This window comes from Triticum aestivum, chromosome 1D (assembly GCF_018294505.1).
Source record: "Triticum aestivum cultivar Chinese Spring chromosome 1D, IWGSC CS RefSeq v2.1, whole genome shotgun sequence".
Classification (NCBI taxonomy): domain Eukaryota; kingdom Viridiplantae; phylum Streptophyta; class Magnoliopsida; order Poales; family Poaceae; genus Triticum; species Triticum aestivum.
Genome location: NC_057796.1, coordinates 205,029,469 through 205,050,712, shown reverse-complemented (window position 1 = coordinate 205,050,712; position 21,244 = coordinate 205,029,469).

Here is a 21,244-nt window from a genome sequence, read left to right as displayed (position 1 = left end):
CCATAGGGCCAATGACATGTGGGGCCCAGGCCCCAGAACGTTTAATAAAAAGGATTTAAAAAATAAATAAATATATTAATTAATTAATTAATTAATTAACTTAATTAATCCTGATTAGATTAGCCTAATAAACTGTGATTAATTAACTAACAGTGAATGACATGCGGGACCCACACGTCATTTTGACTAAGACAACACCCTGTTGACTGCTGACGTCATGCTGACATCATGATGGCGTCAGCAAACACTATTCCGGATAATGGTTATTTAAAATAATTAAATAAATTCTAAAAATGATTAAATCTTTCAAAATTAATATAAAATAAACCGTAGCTCGGATGGAAAAACTTTGTACATGAAAGTTGCTAAGAACGACGAGACGATTTCGAATACGCGGCCTGTTGGTCCGCCACACATCCCTAACCAATCGAACTCACAACTTTCCCCCTCCGGTTCATTTGTCCAAAAACGCGAAACACCGGGAATACTTTCCCGGATGTTTACCCCTTCGACGGTATCACCTACTACCACGTTTGGGCACACCTAGCATCACCCTTTATCATGTCATGCATCGTCATGCATTTGTTTGCATTGTATTTATTGTTTCTTCCCCCTCTTCTCTCGCTAGACACCGAGACCGACGCCGCTGCTACCCAGTACGACTACGGTGTTGATGACCCCTCCTTCTCGGCTGAGCTTCCAGGCAAGCCCCCCCTTGATCACCAGATATCGCCTATTCTTCTCTATACTACTTGCATTAGAGTAGTGTAGCATGTTACTGCTTTCCGTTAATCCTATTCTGCTGCATAGCCTGTCCTTGCTACTACTGTTGTTACCTTTACCTGCAATCCTACATGCTTAGTATAGGATGCTAGTATTCCATCTGTGGCCCTACATTCTTGTCCGTATGCTGTGCTATACTATCGGGCCGTGATCACGGGTATATACTATATACTTTATACATGATACATGTGGTGACTAAAGTCGGGTCGGCTCGAGGAGTACCCGTGAGTGATTCACGGATTGGGGGCTGAAAGGACCTTTGTCCCGACGGCTCTCTGGGTGGATCTTTGTGGCGGAGCGACAGGGCAGGTTGAGACTACCTAGGTGAGAGGTGGGCCTGGCCCTGGTCGGCGTTCGCGGTTACTTAAAAATAACACGCTTAACGAGTTCTTGGTATTTGATCTGAGTCTGGCCACTGGCCTATACGCACTAACCAGCTACGCGGGAACAGTTATGGGCACTCGACGTCGTGGTATCAGCCGAAGCCTTCGTGACGTCAGCGACTGAGCGGCGCGCGCCGGGTTGGACCGCGTAACGCAACTTCCTTTGAAATGGAGGTTGCTAGGTCTGCTCACCAGCCGCGTTCGCAACGTGTAGGTGTGCAATGGGCGATGGGCCCAAACGCCTGCGCGCATAGGATTTAGACCGACGTGCTGACCTCTCTGGTGTGCCTAGGTAGGGCTGCGACGTGTTGATCTTCCGAGGCCGGGCATGACCCAGGAAAGTGTGTCCGGCCAAATGGGATCGAGCGTGTTGGGTTATGTGGTGCACCCCTCCAGGGAAGTTGATCTATTCGAATAGCCGTGTCCCTCGGTAAAAGGACGACCCGGAGTTGTAACTTGACCTTATGACAACTAGAACTGGATACTTAATAAAACACACTCTTCCAAGTGCCAGATACAACCCAGTGATCGCTCTCTCACAGGTCGACGAGGAGAGGATTGTCGGGTAGGATTATGCTATGCGATGCTACTTGGTGCACTTACCATCTACTCTCTTCTACATGCTGCAAGATGGAGGCTTCCAGAAGCGTAGTCTTCGACATGACTAGCTATCCCCCTCTTATTCAGGCATTCTGCAGTTCAGTCCACCGATATGGCCCCTTTACACTTATACCCATGCATATGTAGTGTAGATCCTTGCTTGCGAGTACTTTGGATGAGTACTCACGGTTGTTTTGCTCCCCCTTTTCCCCTTTTTCCCTTCTTCCTGGTTGTCGCAACCAGATACTGGAGCCCAGGAGCCAGACGCCATCATCGACGACGACTCCTACTACACCGGAGGTGCATACTACTACGTGTAGCCCGATGACGACGACCAGGAGTAGTTTAGGAGGATCCCAGGCAGGAGGCATGCGCCTCTTTCGATCTGTATCCCAGTTTGTGCTAGCCTTCTTAAGGCAAACCTTGTTTGCTTTATGTCTGTACTCAGATATTATTGCTTCCGCTGACTCGTCTATGATCGAGCACTTGTATTCGAGCCCTCGAGGCCCCTGGCTTGTATTATGATGCTTGTATGACTTATTTATGTTTTTAGAGTTGTGTTGTGATATCTTCCCGTGAGTCCCTGATCTTGATCGTACACGTTTGCGTGCATGATTAGTGTACGATTGAATTGGGGGCGTCACACTGTGTATGGTCTACCTGGTGTTAGACTAGCACATATGCCCGTGCGTTGCAACGGGAGAAAAAATATATTTCAACACAGCGCCACACCCCTGCCGCCTCTTATAATTCTTCCGCCCTTGTTGATAGTTGCCACATTGTCCATTTGGTCATAACACATCCGGAAGTTGTCAATCTTGAGGTGATCAGCTCGGCCACTGCACGACACACCTGTCATTGAAGTGTACCAATGCAAGGGGATGTTTAAAATTTTAAAAACTATAATCTCATCAAGTTGGCGTAAGGGCCGCCCTGCGCAATCTACTCCTCGCACCTCATAGATCATCCCTCATAAGGATTGCCAACAATCAGTAGCGGGAAAACACTACAAACACTTCCATACTTTTTTGGGATATATAAGACATGCACCTTCTATGAAGACAATTTATTTTGTATATACCTAAAGACAATTGTCTTGTTTTCTGCTTGCATGTATAAATCTTCGTCATATACTTCACAAGCCATCTAGGTATATATGCTTCCCGCGTGTGTGCTAACCTATGTACATAATGTTAGTCCAGCAATGTGCAATCCTATTTGGACTATGGATGGTGTTCACTTCTTTTCTAGCTTTATGTCGTAGTAGTTATTACCATGCTTCCCGCGAGTGTGCAAACACGTGTAAATATGTTAGTCCAAAAATGTCGTATCCAATTTGGACTATGGATGGTGTTCGTTTCCTTTCCGGCTTTTATGTCGGATAGTAGTTAGTACCACTCTACCAGTCTGTGGAGGACACAAACAAACACCAAATCCAACTTCAGTTAACAACGATCTTCACGTTTAGTTACTTTCAACCTGGCACAGACATAAAGCGATTTTTCATCCTCTTCATGTTTATGTCGGATACTGGTGTGTGGCAACATTCTATCTTGAGCCTTTCAACCTGGCATGTGCATGGCGAGTTTGAATTATTCACATCCTCTTTTCTCTTAGTCCCTCACTCCCTCCAGCTATTTTTCATCCATTGAGCGAGTTTTTCACATCCTCTTCTCTTAGTCCCTCCAGCTATTTTTCATCCATTGATCAGGGCATCACAGGCAATGTGAATCAACATGCATATCCGCTGTCCTTAAATTATTCACGTCCTGATGAATCGTTTAATAGCCCACATAATAGCAGCCCATATTATCCTCTCTTTCCAGCAGCCCATATTTATCTTCTCTTTCCTTCCTTAGCTTAGCCACCTCTTTCCTTTCTTAGCCTCTACATATATATATATTTCCTTCCTTAGCCTCTCTTCCTTCCACGAGTTCTTCTCTGTCATAATCCTCGAGACCTCTTCCTGATACCAAGGGAACTGAGAGACGTCTAGGGAGCGAGGTGGGATAATTTAACAACGCAATCAACTTTGATTCCTACATACAACAGGGGCTAGTTCAGTGGCCACAATATTGTTTACTAACCTGGTGGTTGTGAGTTCGATACCTTGGAATATCCTATTTGCCGCTCGCTGCGGCAAGTTGTCGAGCGGACGCACAAGGAGATCGATCGAGGGATCGCGCGTGGGCCGGCCGTAAAATGTTTGGAAGATTCCGGTTTTACGAACCTTCTCGCTCGTTCCCAGCCGTTTTTTCTTCAGTTTTGGGAACCTTCTAGGAGCTTCCTAACAGTTTTTTTTTTCTGTTTCTTTTTCGTTTTCCTTTTTCCCTTTTCCTGTTTATTTTTTCTTCTCTATCTTTTCCTTTTCTACTTTTTCCAAGTTTTCCTTTTCACCTTTTTACTTTGTGTTTCTTTTCTTTATTTTTCCTTGTCTTCACTTTTTCATTTTTCATAATTTTAAAAATGTTCAAACTATTTAAATTTTGTTTGCAAGTAAAAAATATTCGTTCTTTACAAATATTTTCGAAGTTTGGAAAATTGTTGGCTTATTGAAAAATATGTTCAAATTTTAAAAAATATCTTCCCATTTTAAAAATATTGTTCATGTATTGAAAAATTGTTCAAATTTTCAAACTTGTTTGAGATTTATAAAAAGGTTAATCTTCAAATTTGTTCTTCAATTTTACAAAATGTTCGTGCTATCTAAATTCCTTTCTTTCAAAAATTTATTCTAGTTCTCAAATTTTGTTCACAAATTCAAAATATTCATAGCTCTCAAATTTTGTTCACAAAATTCAAAAAAGTTCATCTTTTCAAAAAAAATTAGGAATTTGAAAAAATGTTCCTCTTTCAAAATTCATTCGCAAATTTAAGAAAACATGTTCATGTTTTCCAATTTTGTTCGGTAGTTTCAAAATTGTTTCTATTTCAAATTTTGTTCGCAATTTTCAAGAATGTGTCTGCTTCTAATTTTGTTTGCGAGTTTCAAAAAATGTTCGAATTTTTTTAGAAATGCTAACGAATTTGAAAAATGTTCATCTTCTTTTCTCGTTTTTTCTGCTTATTTCCTCCTGTTCCTTTTTCCTTTTTAGAATATTTCCCAGTTCTAAAAAATCTTATTGATTTGGTAAAACTGCTCATATTTCTCAAAATATGTTTGAAAAAAAATGTTTTTCATTTTCAAATTTTGTTTTGAATTTGAAAAAATGTTCTTGTTTCAAAAATTGTTGACAGATTCCAAAACTATTCGCATTTCCAAATTATTGTTCAGAGTTTCAAAAAATGTCGCCTTTAACAAAAATTTGTTCACATATTCAATTATGTTCGTGATTTTCAAAAAAGTGTTCAGTTTATCAAAAAATTGTTCAGATATTCACAAAATGTTCGAGGTTTTTTCTTCTTCTCACATATTTCCAAAATAATGTCTGTGTTCAGAATTTGACAAAATGCTCGGATCTATGTTACCTTTAGCTTAGCACGCCGTTGTAAACCAAGAAGGTCACCTATCCCACTGGCTAGGCTCGCGCAAATGCAACAAGAGGTCCCCGGTTCGATCCCTCCCTAGAATACAATTTTTGGGGATTTTTCACTTGTTATGCTAATGGGCCGGCCCAGCTGGAGTCGCGCCTGTGCGTATGCTCGGCAATTCGCCGCAGCGAGAAGGTCACCTATCCCGCTGGCTAGGCTCGCGCAAATGCAACAAGAGGTCCCCGGTTCGATCCCTCCCTAGAATACAATTTTTGGGGATTTTTCACTTGTTATGCTAATGGGCCGGCCCAGCTGGAGTCGCGCCTGTGCGTATGCTCGGCAATTCGCCGCAGCGAGAAGGTCACCTATCCCGCTGGCTAGGCTCGCGCAAATGCAACAAGAGGTCCCCGGTTCGATCCCTCCCTAGAATACAATTTTTGGGGATTTTTCACTTGTTATGCTAATGGGCCGGCCCAGCTGGAGTCGCGCCTGTGCGTATGCTCGGCAATTCGCCGCAGCGAGCGGCGCATAGGAACTCCCCGATACCTTCACCAGCAAATGTTTTTTTGGATACGTGGGCCAGAATTGTTGGGCCATGGACGAACAGGGCAGATATCCAATTTGGCCCAGGACATATGAGCACGTACGATAGCCAAGGGACCTCCTAATCGAAATCACTAAAAAAATTATTGACTAAAAAAAACTAATTTTTTTAGGGTGAAATCACTAATTAAGGAGTACTCGTTGCAAAGAACACTTCACTTTCCAAGGTCGTGACAAATGGCGCACATGCAGCGCGCCACTTGTCGCAACCTGGGAGTTTTTCCTTTTTTCGTAGATTCATTTATTCAAAACGTTTTATCTCTTAAACCGTGCGTCCAAATCTCGAACCGTTTTCACTATTGGATTCCTCGCGTCGAGATCTTCAAAACTAGATCCCATGTTGATAGGTTTTGACGAACTTTTCTTTTCACAAAAAAACCGGATGAAAAATACCGGGCGAAAAACCCGAACCGGGAGCACGGTTTTTTTCCTTTTCGAAAGAGGCACGCCCATGCCTCTCGCGAAATCACAACCGTGCCTCTCGTGGAAGCAAAACCGTGACTCTCGTGGAAGGAAAAAAACAGAAAACGCCTTTTTTCCGTTTCCGAGAGGCACGACCGTGCTCTCGCGAAAGCACAACCGTGCCTCTCGCGAAAGCAAAACCGTGACTCTCGCGAAAGAAAAAAAACAGAAAACGCGTATTTTTTTCCCTTTCCGAGAGGCACGACCGTGACTTTCGCGAAAGCACAACCGTGCCTCTCGCGAAAGCAAAACCGTGACTCTCATGAAAGAAAAAAAAACAGAAAACGTGTTTTGTTTTTCCCTTTCCGAGAGGCACGGCCGTGACTCTCGCAAAAGCACAACCGTGCCTCTCGTGGAAACAAAACCGTGACTCTCGCGAAAGAAAAAAAAACAGAAAACGCGTTTTTTTTCGTTTCCGAAAGGCACGGCCGTGACTCTCGCGGAAGAAAAACCGTGACTTTCGCGAAAGAAAAAAAACATGTTTTTTCGCTTAAAAAAATTCAAATTTTTTTTTATCAAAAAGCTAAGAAAGACCGGGCGAAACCAAAACAAAAAAAACCGTTTAAAAAGCCGAAAACGTGTGCGGAAAAATTAAAAAAAAACAAAATCCAAAGGGAGCATCCAGAGCGCGACACGTGGCGAATGGCTAAGAGCACGCCAAGTGGCGCTGATCGTTGTGAGGCTCCCAAAAGAGCGCTCGTTAACTAGTTGCTCCCCCTCCTAATGGGCGCCTTCTGCGCCGGTTAAAGGTTCCGGCGCCCACGCGCCCGACGCGATCGATTGTCCCGTGAAGAAAACACAAAAAAATAGCGCGTATGATGAATCGAACTCGCGCCGTGCAGCTAGCACTAACGAAAATGTTCGGCAAACCACCGCACGACCTGAGCGCCGTTGATTAATAACAACGCAAAAACTTTAAGAATCATTTTGTCCGCGCTATTTATTAGACTTTTGAGTTATTTCGTTTTTTTCAAAATTTTATTTTTTTTATAAAAAAGGGCTCATCAAATTTCCAAAATAGTTCACGAATATTTTTTTATGAACTTAAAAAACAGTTCGTCGAAGTTTTTTAAAAATTTCACCAAATTTTAAAAATGTTCATTGAATTCAAAAAAAGTTCATCGAATTTGAAAAAAGTTCATCGAATTTGAAAAAAGTTCAAAGAATTTGAAAAAAAATTCATTGAATTTAAAAAAAAGTTCATTGAATTCGAAAAAAGTTCACGAATGTTAAAAAAATTATGTTTTAAAAAGTTTAGCAAAAAAACTGTTCCAAAAAACAAAAAAGTAAATAAAATAAAAAACCCAAACGAAAGCATTCTAGGAAAAAAAGAAAAATAACAAAGAGTATAAGAAGGAAAAAGCTTTGAGTAAACAATTTCAGGAGGGTGGCTTGTTGGTTGTCACAGCGAACACTGAGCCAGGAGATCGGTAGTTCGAGTCACGTTGCACACCCTCTTTTTTGTGTCTCTCAAAACAGGAAAAAAAAGTAACGTGGGCTGGCCCAGGGCGGTGCGTGGGGTGTGCGCCCTGTACGGTTAAGCCTATAACGGGCGCTACGGGCGCCGTTTAGGAAATGCCGATAGCCAAGCCACGTACGAAGAAAAACTAACGGAAACGAAAATCAGGTGGGCCGGCTATCAAAGATCGGTAGTTCGAGTCACGTTGCACACGCTCTTTTTTGCGTCTCTCAAAACAGGAAAAAAAAGTAACATGGGTTGGCCCAGGGCGGTGCGTGGGGTGTGCGCCCTGTACGGTTAAGCCTATAACGGGCGCTACGGGCGCCGTTTAGGAAATGCCGATAGCCAAGCCACGTACGAAGAAAAACTAACGGAAACGAAAATCAGGTGGGCCGGCTATCAAAGATCGGTAGTTCGAGTCACGTTGCACACGCTCTTTTTTGCGTCTCTCAAAACAGGAAAAAAAAGTAACGTGGGCTGGCCCAGGGCGGTGCGTGGGGTGTGCGCCCTGTACGGTTAAGCCTATAACGGGCGCTGCGGGCGCCGTTTAGAAAATGCCGATAGCCAAGCCACGTACGAAGAAAAACTAACGGAAACGAAAATCAGGTGGGCCGGCTATCAAAAATCTGGATGGCCTGTCACACGCGACGGACGAAAATAATTATATGGAAACAGCGGACGGATGAAAATCGCCATATTGGCGGAAAGATGAATAGTACCATCTTAGATGTAGAAAATAATATAGGTGAAAAACGGAAAGCGTAAATTCACGGGAAGAAGCGTATTGTGACGGTGAACCCACAGAGTCAATCCATACTTTACGTTGCAACGGGAGAAAAAAAATCCTTTGCGCTTAGCTCAGTAAACACAACTCATGACCTTCCAAAGGTCTATGCCCTCTAGTTGAAATTATACTCCTTCCCATCCTCATCAATAGTGGCCACAGTGTCCACCTGAAGGCAATGCGTTCGAACGTGATCAATCCGAACACGGTGATCTCAGCCTCTACATGACACACCTGCAATTGAGACACGCCAGGGCAAAGAGTGTTTATACTTTGAAAACTAATCCCGTCGAGTTGGCCATCAGGGACACTCTCCGTGAGCTACACCCTACACCTACCACTTAGGATGGTGATAATTTTTGATGTCATGAAGCCATCGGCTCCTCCATGAAATAAGTTGTCATATTTTTGGATTTCTTCTCAAGTCAAAATGCTTGATAAAAAAATGGTCGCGGTTTTTTTTTGCGAGAGCACATCCCACCAAGTAACGCTACACATAGTTGTTGGTCGAGAAACTAACCAGCCCATTCAAGTATATTGATCCCCACCCTTTAATTACGCATCTTGCATGGTAGCCCTCAATTGCCTTTAATGTTGATTCCTTCTTAAATCATGCATGGCAGCCCTCAATTCGTTCACCACCTGAAGGCAATGCGTTCGAACGTGATCAATCCGAACATGGTGATCTCAGCCTCTACATGACACACCTGCAATTGAGACACGCCAGGGCAAAGAGTGTTTATACTTTGAAAACTAATCCCGTCGAGTTGGCCATCAGGGACACTCTCCGTGAGCTACACCCTACAGCTACCACTTAGGATGGTGATAATTTCTGATGTCATGAAGCCATCGGCTCCTCCATGAAATAAGTTGTCATATTTTTGAATTTCTTCTCAAGTCAAAATGCTTGATAAAAAAATGGTCGCAGTTTCTTTTTGCCAGAGCACATCCCACCGAGTAACGCTACACATAATTGTTGGTCGAGAAACTAACCAACCCATTCAAGTATATTGATCCCCACCCTTTAATTACGCATCTTGCATGGCAGCCCTCAATTGCCCTTAATGCTGATTCCTTCTTAAATCATGCATGGCAGCCCTCAATTCCCGTTTAACGCTGATTCCTTCTTAAACAATTTCGCAATCCCTCCTTCTATTATTATACCATGAACCTCGTGGTCTCCATCTCCTTGTGTGCTTCTCCCTTTTCTTTGCCCTCCCTCCTTCTATTATTATACCATGCACCTCGTGGTCTCCATCTCCTTGTGTGCTTCTCCCTTTTGTTTGCCCTCCCTCCTTCCTTTCCCTCCCAACTTCTCTCTTTGTAGACACCGATTTAGGCCAATATATGTTGGGTCTTTCTCCCATTAATTCCTTCTTTGAAAGAATCCTTGATTCGAGGCTGCTTATTGTTTTGAGCTCACTAACATATTTAAATTGGTGGGATTTTATAAAGAAAAATGATATGGGATTATCTTGTGAACAGTTCGTGAGGTTAGGATTAGGAGTTCGATCGAGTAATTATTTTTACTGTATTCCTGGGCCACGTCGCAAAGGATGGATGGATGGACTGAGGCCCAAGACTGATCAACCTAGAAATTCTGCTAGACGGGCGAAGCCGATTAACATAAGAAAATTCGGCTGATTGTGATAGATAACTGGCGCTAGCTCAGCTGGTCCTTTCAGGGTGGTTTCTTGCGTGAAGTCTTGTGTTCGATCCCCGCTTGGATCGTCGGCTTTATTCCTTTTTTAGCTGGCCGATCGCATCCTTCATGGGCCGGCCCAGGTTTTTTTAGCTGGCCGATCGTATCCTTCATGGGCTGGCCCAGGTTTCATGACAGGTTTTTTAGCGAGGCTAGCGTGCGGCGCATCAAATTTTATTAGTACCACCTCGCGTATACGTTTTAAATTTAAACTGAAAGCGTAAATTCATGGGAAGAAGCGTATTATGACGGTGAACCCGACAAAGTCAATCCGTGCTTTATTATTAGGGAGAGATTAATTATGCTTGAAAAGTTGTACAAGAAGCTTGTGACCATGTATTTAGTGCAACTCCAACAGATGCGTTATTTTTAACGTGTACCCCAAAAAACTAACTTCTAGGGCATCTAGAGCAAAAAAATGTTGCTCCAACAGATGCCCCATCCCAATATGGTGCCCTAAAATATTTTGGGATGCCCAACAAAAAAGCAGCCGACGTCATTGTAAATTTGGGGCACGTCAGGCCGTGCCCAAAAACAAATTTCGGCTATGCAAAGCCACGAACCTCCACTTGGAACCTTCCCGCGCTCTGTTGCCTTGGCAAGGAAAAGCTCCACTCCACCCGCCGTCGGTGAAAAACCGCCCCCGTTGTCCTTCACCGGCACCGGCGCCTTCCCCCCTCCCCTACGTCGTCCTTCCCCGCCAGGCTGCTGAAGGAAATATGCCCTAGAGGCAATAATAAAGTTATTATTTATTTCCTCATATCATGATAAATGTTTATTATTCATGCTAGAACTGTATTAACCGGAAACATAATACATGTGTGAATACATAGACAAACATAGTGTCACTAGTATGCCTCTACTTGACTAGCTCGTTGATCAAAGATGGTTGAGTTTCCTAGCCATAGACATGAGTTGTCATTTGATTAACGGGATCATATCATTAGGAGAATGATGTGATTGACTTGACCCATTCCGTTAGCATAGCACTTGATCGTTTAGTTTACTGCTATTGCTTTCTTCATGACTTATACAAGTTCCTATGCTACTCCCGGTTACCGGAGGAACACTTTGTGTGCTACCAAACATCACAACGTAACTGGATGATTATAAAGGTGCTCTACAGGTGTATCCGATGGTACTTGTTGAGTTGGCATAAATCGAGATTAGGATTTGTCACTCCGATTATCGGAGAGGTATCTCTGGGCCCTCTCGGTAATGCACATCTCCCACTCTAGTCCGAATTGGACAAGGAGGGGGGCGTCCCCCTTTTTCCTTCTCTCCCTCTCTCCCTTCCTTTCCTTCTCCTACTCCTACTAGGAAAAGAGGAGTCCTGCTCCCGGTGGGAGTAGGACTCCCCCCTTGGCGCGCCCTCCTCCTGGCCGGCCGCCTCCCCCCTAGCTCCTTTATATACGGGGGCAGGGGGCACCCCAGAGACACAACAATTGATCATTGATCTTTTAGCCGTGTGTGGTGCCCTCCTCGACCATAATCCACCTCGGTCATATCGTAGCGGTGCTTAGCCGAAGCCCTGCGTCGGTAGCTTCATCAACATCGTCACCACGCCGTCGTGCTGATGAAACTCTCCTTCGAGCTCTACTGGATCGTGAGTTTGCGGGACGTCACCAAGCTGAACGTGTGCTGAACGCGGAGGTGCCGTACGTTCGGTGCTGAGGATCGGTCGATCGTGAAGACGTACGACTACATCAACCGCGTTGTTATAACGCTTCCGCTTAACGGTTTACGAGGGTACGTAGACGACACTCTCCCCTCTTGTTGCTATGCATCACCATGATCTTGCGTGTGCGTAGGAATTTTTTTGAAATTACTACGTTCCCCAACAGTGGCATCCGAGCCAAGTTTATGCGTAGATGTTATATGCACGAGTAGAACACAAGTGAGTTGTGGGCGATACAAGTCATACTGCTTACCAGCATGTCATACTTTGGTTCGGCGGTATTGTTGGATGAAGCGGCCCGGACCGACATTACGCGTACGCTTACGCGAGACTGGTTCTACCGACGTGCTTTGCACACAGGTGGCTGGCGGGTGTCAGTTTCTCCAACTTTAGTTGAACCGAGTGTGGCTACGCCCAGTCCTTGTGAAGGTTAAAACGACACTAACTTGATGAACTATCGTTGTGGTTTTGATGCGTAGGTAAGAACGGTTCTTGCTCAGCCCGTAGCAGCCACGTAAAACTTGCAACAACAAAGTAGAGGACGTCTAACTTGGTTTTGCAGGGAATGTTGTGATGTGATATCGTCAAGGCATGATGCTATATTTTATTGTATGAGATGATCATGTTTTGTAACCGAGTTATCGGCAACTGGCAGGAGCCATATGGTTGTCGCTTTATTGTATGCAATGCAATCGCCCCGTAATTGCTTTACTTTATCACTAAGCGGTAGCAACAGTCGTAGAAGCAATAGTTGGCAAGACGACAACGATGCTACGATGGAGATCAAGGTGCCGCGCCGGTGACGATGGTGATCATGACGGTGCTTCGGAGATGGAGATCACAAGCACAAGATGATGATGGCCATATCATATCACTTATATTGATTGCATGTGATGTTTATCCTTTATGCATCTTATTCTGCTTTGTTTGACGGTAGCATTATAAGATGACCTCTCACTAAATTTTAAGGCATAAGTGTTCTCCCTGAGTATGCACCATTGCGAAAGTTTGTCGTGCCGAGACACCACGTGATGATCGGGTGTGATAAGCTCTACGTTCAAATACAACGGGTATAAGCCAGTTTTGCACACGCAGAATACTCGGGTTAAACTTGACGACCCTAGCATATGCAGATATAGCCTCGGAACACTGAGACCGAAAGGTCGAGAGTGAATCATATAGTAGATATGATCAACATAGTGATGTTCACCATTGAAAACTACTCCATCTCACGTGATGATCGGACATGGTTTAGTTGATTTGGATCACGTGATCACTTAGATGATTAGAGGGATGTCTATCTAAGTGGGAGTTCTTAAGTAATATGATTAATTGAACTTTAATTTATCATGAACTTAGTATCTGATAGTGTTTTGCTTGTCTATGTTGTTGTAGATAGATGGCTCGTGTTGTTGTTCCGTTGAATTCTAATGCATTTCTTGAGAAAGCAAAGTTGAACGATGATGGTAGCAATTACACAGACCGGGTCCGTAAATTGAGGATTATCCTCATTGCTGCACAGAAGAATTACGCCCTTGAAGCACCGCTGGGTGCCAGGCCTGCTGCAGGAGCAACACCAGATGTTATGAACGTCTGGCAGAGCAAAGCTGATGACTACTCAATAGTTCAGTGTGCCATGCTTTACGGCTTAGAACCGGGACTTCAACGACGTTTTGAACATCATGGAGCATATGAGATGTTCCAGGAGTTGAAGTTAATATTTCAAGCAAATGCCCGGATTGAGAGATATGAAGTCTCCAATAAGTTCTACAGCTGCAAAATGGAGGAGAATAGTTCTGTCAGTGAACATATACTCAGAATGTCTGGGTATAACAATCACTTGATTCAACTGGGAGTTAATCTTCCGGATGATAGTGTCATTGACAGAATTCTTCAATCACTGCCACCAAGCTACAAGAGCTTTGTGATGAACTATAATATGCAAGGGATGGATAAGACAATTCCCGAGCTCTTCGCGATGCTAAAAGCTGCGGAGGTAGAAATCAAGAAGGAGCATCAAGTGTTGATGGTCAACAAGACCACCAGTTTCAAGAAAAAGGGTAAAGGGAAGAAGAAGGGCAACTTCAAGAAGAACAGCAAACAAGTTGCTGCTCAGGAGAAGAAACCCAAGTCTGGACCTAAGCCTGAGATTGAGTGCTTCTACTGCAAACAGACTGGTCACTGGAAGCGGAACTGCCCCAAGTATTTGGCGGATAAGAAGGATGACAAGGTGAACAAAGGTATATGTGATATACATGTTATTGATGTGTACCTTACTAATGCTCGCAGTAGCACCTGGGTATTTGATACTGGTTCTGTTGCTATTATTTGCAACTCGAAACAGGGACTACGAATTAAGCGAAGATTGGCTAAGGACAAGGTGACGATGCGCGTGGGAAATGGTTCCAAAGTCGATGTGATCGCGGTCGGCACGCTACCTCTACATCTACCTTCGGGATTAGTTTTAGACCTGAATAATTATTATTTGGTGCCAGCCTTAAGCATGAACATTATATCTAGATCTTGTTTGATGCGAGACGGTTATTCATTTAAATCAGAGAATAATGGTTGTTCTATTTATATGAGTAATATCTTTTATGGTCATGCGCCCTTGAAGACTGGTCTATTTTTATTAAATCTCGATAGTAGTGATACACATATTCATAATATTGAAGCCAAAAGATGCAGAGTTGATAATGATAGTGCAACTTATTTGTGGCACTGCCGTTTAGGTCATATTGGTGTAAATGTAAGTGCATGTAGTGCCCCTTAGTGATTTTGGTGTATTGAAGACTTATAGGTTAAGAGACTAATGTGTTTATGAGTGTACACAGGTCTATAAGTCTATGAGGAGTTTGATATTTACAGAGAAAGTCGACCCCTAAAAATGAAGTTCTTCAACTGAAGACTTTGGATTTCTGAAGACTTTCTGAAGACTTTGAAAGTGAAGAAATTGGTGTGACCTTGAAGACTTGGTATTCATTTGAGGAACATGAAGCGTGAAGACTTTTGTTTTCGTAGTTTCATTTTCTCTTTCTTGAGTCATAGGAAACACCGTACTGTTAAAGGGGGTCGAGGAAATACTAAGGAAAAATTTCCAAGTGATGCTCAACTCAAAATCCTACACCTACCAATCCCTTCGAGTGAAGCCATTGGAAATCTCATACAGTTCAGTCATATTCTTCAGTGACAGAGATGAAGTTCTTCTGGTCTCTGAGGAATTTGTTCTGACTGAGGAGTTAGGAATTCGCCAGTGCGGATTGCCTACACAGTGAGGAACATGATAGCCCTGAGGAATTTGATACTCAAATTTCCGACCGTTGCTGTGCTGCGCGCCAGCTGTCCCAAAATATCTTATCCACCTAACGGTCATATCATTGAAGGGCATTTATGTCTTATCATGTTGGGCCACTCCCTAGGCTATAAATAGCCGCCCCCTACAACCACTAGCCGGTTGGCTGCTCCGAGAGAAACTGACACTTGTGATTTGAGAGCATCCCATCCTCCGAGGACTTTGAGCGAAAATCATCAAGTGAGGAAAACCCAAACCCAAACACCTACAAACTCAAAGTGATTGAGCATCACTGAAGAGATTGATCCTGCGTGGATCCGACGCTTGTTACCTTTGAAGACTGTGCTTCTTCCAGACGGTTAGGCGTCTTGGTCTAGAGCATCTAAGAGGAAATTGTGGATCGCCGAGTGACCGAGTTTGTGAAGGTTCGGAAGTCACCTGAAGACTTACCATGAGTGATTGGGCGAGGTCTGTGTGACCTTAGCTCAAGGAGAATACGGTGAGGACCGTGTGTCCTCAGGTTTAAATACCTAGCCGCTCCAACCAGATGTACAACTGAGACAACTGTTGGAACTGGTCTACCAAATCATTGTCTTCACCAAGCTTACTGGTTCTATTTCCTCAACTCTTTCATTTCCTCATTACTGTGTTGTGTGCTTGTTCATATCTGTGTTTGAAGATTTTGACTGAAGACTTCCTCAATTTCCTCAGTTCAATTTCTTCAGTCTGTTTGTCTTCATCCTGTGTTATCCTGTGATTACGCTTTCTGTACTCTGTGCTTGTCTTCATTTCATCATGATGACCATGCTTGTGTTCTGTTATGTTTACTTTTGAGTACTTATTCCGCTGCAAGTAGTTCTTCGCTAAGGAATTTCCTCACCTGCAAATTCCTTAGTGAAGAATTCATAAAAATCGTCTATTCACCCCCCTCTAGTCGATATAACGCACTTGCAGTAAAGCACATGAAGAAACTCCATACTGATGGACTTTTGGAATCACTTGATTATGAATCACTTGGTACTTGCAAACCATGCCTCATGGGCAAGATGACTAAAACGCCGTTCTCCGGAACAATGGAGCGAGCAACAGATTTGTTGGAGATCATACATACTGATGTATGTGGTCTGATGAATATTGAGGCTCGCGACGGGTATCATTATTTTCTCACCTTCACAGATGATTTGAGCAGATATGGGTATATCTACTTAATGAAACATAAGTCTGAGACATTTGAAAAGTTCAAAGAATTTCAGAGTGAAGTGAAAAATCATCATAACAAGAAAATAAAGTTTCTACGATCTGATCGTGGAGGAGAATATTTGAGTTACGAGTTTGGTCTACATTTGAAACAATGCGGAATAGTTTCGCAACTCACGCCACCTGGAACACCACAGCGTAATGGTGTGTCCGAACGTCGTAATCGTACTTTACTAGATATGGTGCGATCTATGATGTCTCTTACTGATTTACCGCTATCATTTTGGGGTTATGCTTTAGAGATGGCTGCATTCATGTTAAATAGGGCACCATCGAAATCCGTTGAGACGACGCCTTATGAACTGTGGTTTGGCAAGAAACCAAAGTTGTCATTTCTTAAAGTTTGGGGTTGCGATGCTTATGTGAAAAAGCTTCAACCTAATAAGCTCGAACCCAAATCGGAGAAATGTGTCTTCATAGGATACCCAAAGGAAACTGTTGGGTACACCTTCTATCAAAGATCCAAAGGCAAAACATTCGTTGCTAAGAATGGATTCTTTCTAGAGAAGGAGTTTCTCTCGAAAGAAGTGAGTGGGAGGAAATTAGAACTTGATGAGGTAACTGTACCTGCTCCCTTATTGGAAAGTAGTTCATCACAGAAACCGGTTCCTGTGACACCTACACCAATTAGTGAGGAAGCTAATGATGTTGATCATGAAACTTCAGATCAAGTTACTACCGAACCTCGTAGGTCAACCAGAGTAAGATCCGCACCAGAGTGGTACGGTAATCCTGTTCTGGAGGTCATGTTACTTGACCAAGGCGAACCTACGAACTATGAAGAAGCGATGGTGAGCCCAGATTCCGCAAAATGGCTTGAGACCATGAAATATGAGATGGGATCCATGTATGAGAACAAAGTGTGGACTTTGGTTGACTTGCCCGATGATCGGCAAGCCATAGAGAATAAATGGCTTTTCAAGAAGAAGACTGACGCTGACGGTAATGTTACTGTCTACAAAGCTCGACTTGTTGCGAAAGGTTTTCGACAAGTTCAAGGAGTTGACTACGATGAGACTTTCTCACCCGTAGCGATGCTTAAGTCTGCCCGAATCATGTTAGCAATTGCCGCATTTTATGATTATGAAATTTGGCAAATGAATGTCAAAACTGCATTCTTGAATGGATTTCTGGAAGAAGAGTTGTATATGATGCAACCGGAAGGTTTTGTCGATCCAAAGGGAGCTAACAAAGTGTGCAAGCTCCAGCGATCCATTTATGGACTGGTGCAAGCCTCTCGAAGTTGGAATAAACATTTTGATAGTGTAATCAAAGCATATGGTTTTATACAGACTTTTGGAGAAGCCTGTATTTACAAGAAAGTGAGTGGGAGCTCTGTAGCATTTCTAATATTATATGTGGATGACATATTACTGATTGGAAATGATATAGAATTTCTGGATAGCATAAAAAGATACTTGAATAAGAGTTTTTTCAATGAAGGATCTCGGTGAAGCTACTTATATAATGGGCATCAAGATCTATAGAGATAGATCAAGATGCTTAATTGGACTTTCACAAAGCACATACCTTGACAAAGTTTTGAAGAAGTTCAAAATGGATCAAGCAAAGAAAGGATTCTTGCCTGTGTTACAAGGTGTGAAGTTGAGTCAGACTCAATGCCCGACCACTGCAGAAGATAGAGAGAAAATGAAAGGTGTTCCCTATGCTTCAGCCATAGGCTCTATCATGTATGCAATGTTGTGTACCAGACCTGATGTGTGCCTTGCTATTAGCTTAGCAGGGAGGTACCAAAGTAATCCAGGAGGGGATCACTGGACAGCGGTCAAGAACATCCTGAAATACCTGAAAAGGACTAAGGATGTGTTTCTCGTTTATGGAGGTGACAAAGAGCTCGTCGTAAATGGTTACGTCGATGCAAGCTTTGACACTGATCCGGATGATTCTAAATCGCAAACCGGATACGTGTTTACATTGAACGGTGGAGCTGTCAGTTGGTGCAGTTCTAAACAGAGCGTCGTGGCGGGATCTACGTGTGAAGCGGAATACGTAGCTACTTCAGAAGCAGCAAATGAAGGAGTCTGGATGAAGGAGTTCATATCCGATCTAGGTGTCATACCTAGTGCATCGGGTCCAATGAAAATCTTTTGTGACAATACTGGTGCAATTGCCTTGGCAAAGGAATCCAGATTTCACAAGAGAACCAAGCACATCAAGAGACGCTTCAATTCCATCCGGGACCAAGTCCGGGTGGGAGACATAGAGATTTGCAAGATACATACGGATCTGAATGTTGCAGACCGTTGACTAAGCCTCTTCCACGAGCAAAACATGATCAGCACCAAGACTCCATGGGTGTTAGAATCATTACTGTGTAATCTAGATTATTGACTCTAGTGCAAGTGGGAGACTGAAGGAAATATGCCCTAGAGGCAATAATAAAGTTATTATTTATTTCCTCATATCATGATAAATGTTTATTATTCATGCTAAAACTGTATTAACCGGAAACATAATACATGTGTGAATACATAGACAAACATAGTGTCACTAGTATGCCTCTACTTGACTAGCTCGTTGATCAAAGATGGTTGAGTTTCCTAGCCATAGACATGAGTTGTCATTTGATTAACGTGATCACATCATTAGGAGAATGATGTGATTGACTTGACCCATTCCGTTAGCTTAGCACTTGATCGTTTAGTTTACTGCTATTGCTTTCTTCATGACTTATACAAGTTCATATGACTATGAGATTATGCAACTCCCGATTACCGAAGGAACACTTTGTGTGCTACCAAACGTCACAACGTAACTAGGTGATTATAAAGGTGCTCTACAGGTGTCTCCGATGGTACTTGTTGAGTTGGCATAAATCGAGATTAGGATTTGTCACTCCGATTGTCGGAGAGGTATCTCTGGGCCCTCTCGGTAATGCACATCACTATAAGCCTTGCAAGCAATGTAACTAATGAGTTAGTTACCGGATGATGCATTACGGAACGATTAAAGAGACATGCCGGTAACGAGATTGAGCTAGGTATTGAGATACCGACGATCGAATCTCGGGCAAGTAACATACCGATGACAAAGGGACCAACGTATGTTGTTATGCGGTTTGACCGATAAAGATCTTCGTAGAATATGTAGGAGCCAATATGAGCATCCAGGTTCTGCTATTGGTTATTGACCGGAGACGTGTCTCGGTCATGTCTACATAGTTCTCGAACCCGTAGGGTCCGCACGCTTAAAGTTCTGTGACGATCGGTATTATGAGTTTTTGTGTTTTGATGTACCGAAGGTAGTTCGGAGTCCCGGATGTGATCACGGACATGACGAGGAGTCTCAAAATGGTCGAGACGTAAAGATTGATATATTGGACGACTATGTTCGGACACCGGAAAGGTTCCGGAAGGTTTCGGACAAATACCGGAGTACCGGGGGGTTACCGGAACCCCCCGGGGAGTTAATTGGGCCTCATGGGCCTTAGTGGGAGAAGAGGAGGGGCGGCCAGGGCAGCCGCGCGCCCCCTCCCCCTCTAGTCCGAATTGGACAAGGAGGGGGGGCGGCGCCCCCCTTTTTCCTTCTCTTCCTCTCTCCCTTCCTTTCCTTCTCCTACTCCTACTAGGAAAAGAGGAGTCCTACTCCCGGTGGGAGTAGGACTCCCCCCTTGGCGTGCCCTCCTCCTGGCCGGCCGCCTCCCCCCTAGCTCCTTTATATACGGGGGCAGGGGGCACCCCAGAGACAAAACAATTGATCATTGATCTTTTAGCCGTGTGCGGTGCCCCCCTCCACCATAATCCACCTCGGTCATATCGTAGCGGTGCTTAGGCGAAGCCCTGCGTCGGTAGCTTCATCAACATCATCACCACGCCGTCGTGCTGACGAAACTCTCCTTCGAGCTCCACTGGATCATGAGTTCGCGGGACGTCACCGAGCTGAACATGTGCTGAACGCGGAGGTGCCGTACGTTCGGTGCTGAGGATCGGTCGATCGTGAAGACGTACGACTACATCAACCGCGTTGTTATAACGCTTCCGCTTAACGGTCTACGAGGGTACGTAGACGACACTCTCCCCTCTCGTTGCTATGCATCAGTATGATCTTGCATGTGCGTGGGAATTTTTTTGAAATTACTACGTTCCCCAATAGCTGCCCCTCCTTCGCTCGATTGCGCCAGCTAACTTCCTCTCCTGTGACCCGCCGATGTGAGATCCATCACCCGATTACAGCCGCCCGCGGCCTCCCCACGACAGATGGGATCCGTAGCTGCCCCCTCTGACCGCCGGCGGTGACCACGCGGCCGTAGAGTGCAAGCTCAGTCGTCACTCGGTCGTTGCTCCGCCGGCTACAATTCATCGATGCAAGGGGACGGTCGGCTTCTCTTCTTCTCCGACGACAAGGAGGCTGCCGACACGAGATTGGAGCAGCTCCGGCTTCCGGCACGACCTCGACGAGCAGCCGCCGAGACGCTCCTCCCCGCACACAACGTGTTTGACAAATCGGCTCCAAGGTATATTTCACCTCTGGTAGATTTAGATTTCGTTGTTGCAACGTAGCGGTAGTGATAAAAATGTGTGTGTTTGTGTTGTAGATGAATGGGAAACAAGACCACTAGTTCTATATATCTCTATGTTGTATGTTGTATGTGATGAACTATTTATTTGTTGTTGTATATTTGATGAACTAGAACATTATTTTTATGCTACGAATTGATGAACTATGTAATAGTTGAGTATTGTTTGTGTTATATTTGTTTTGAATTCATTTGAGATTAGTTTGATATTTTATTTGTTTGAATATGTATAC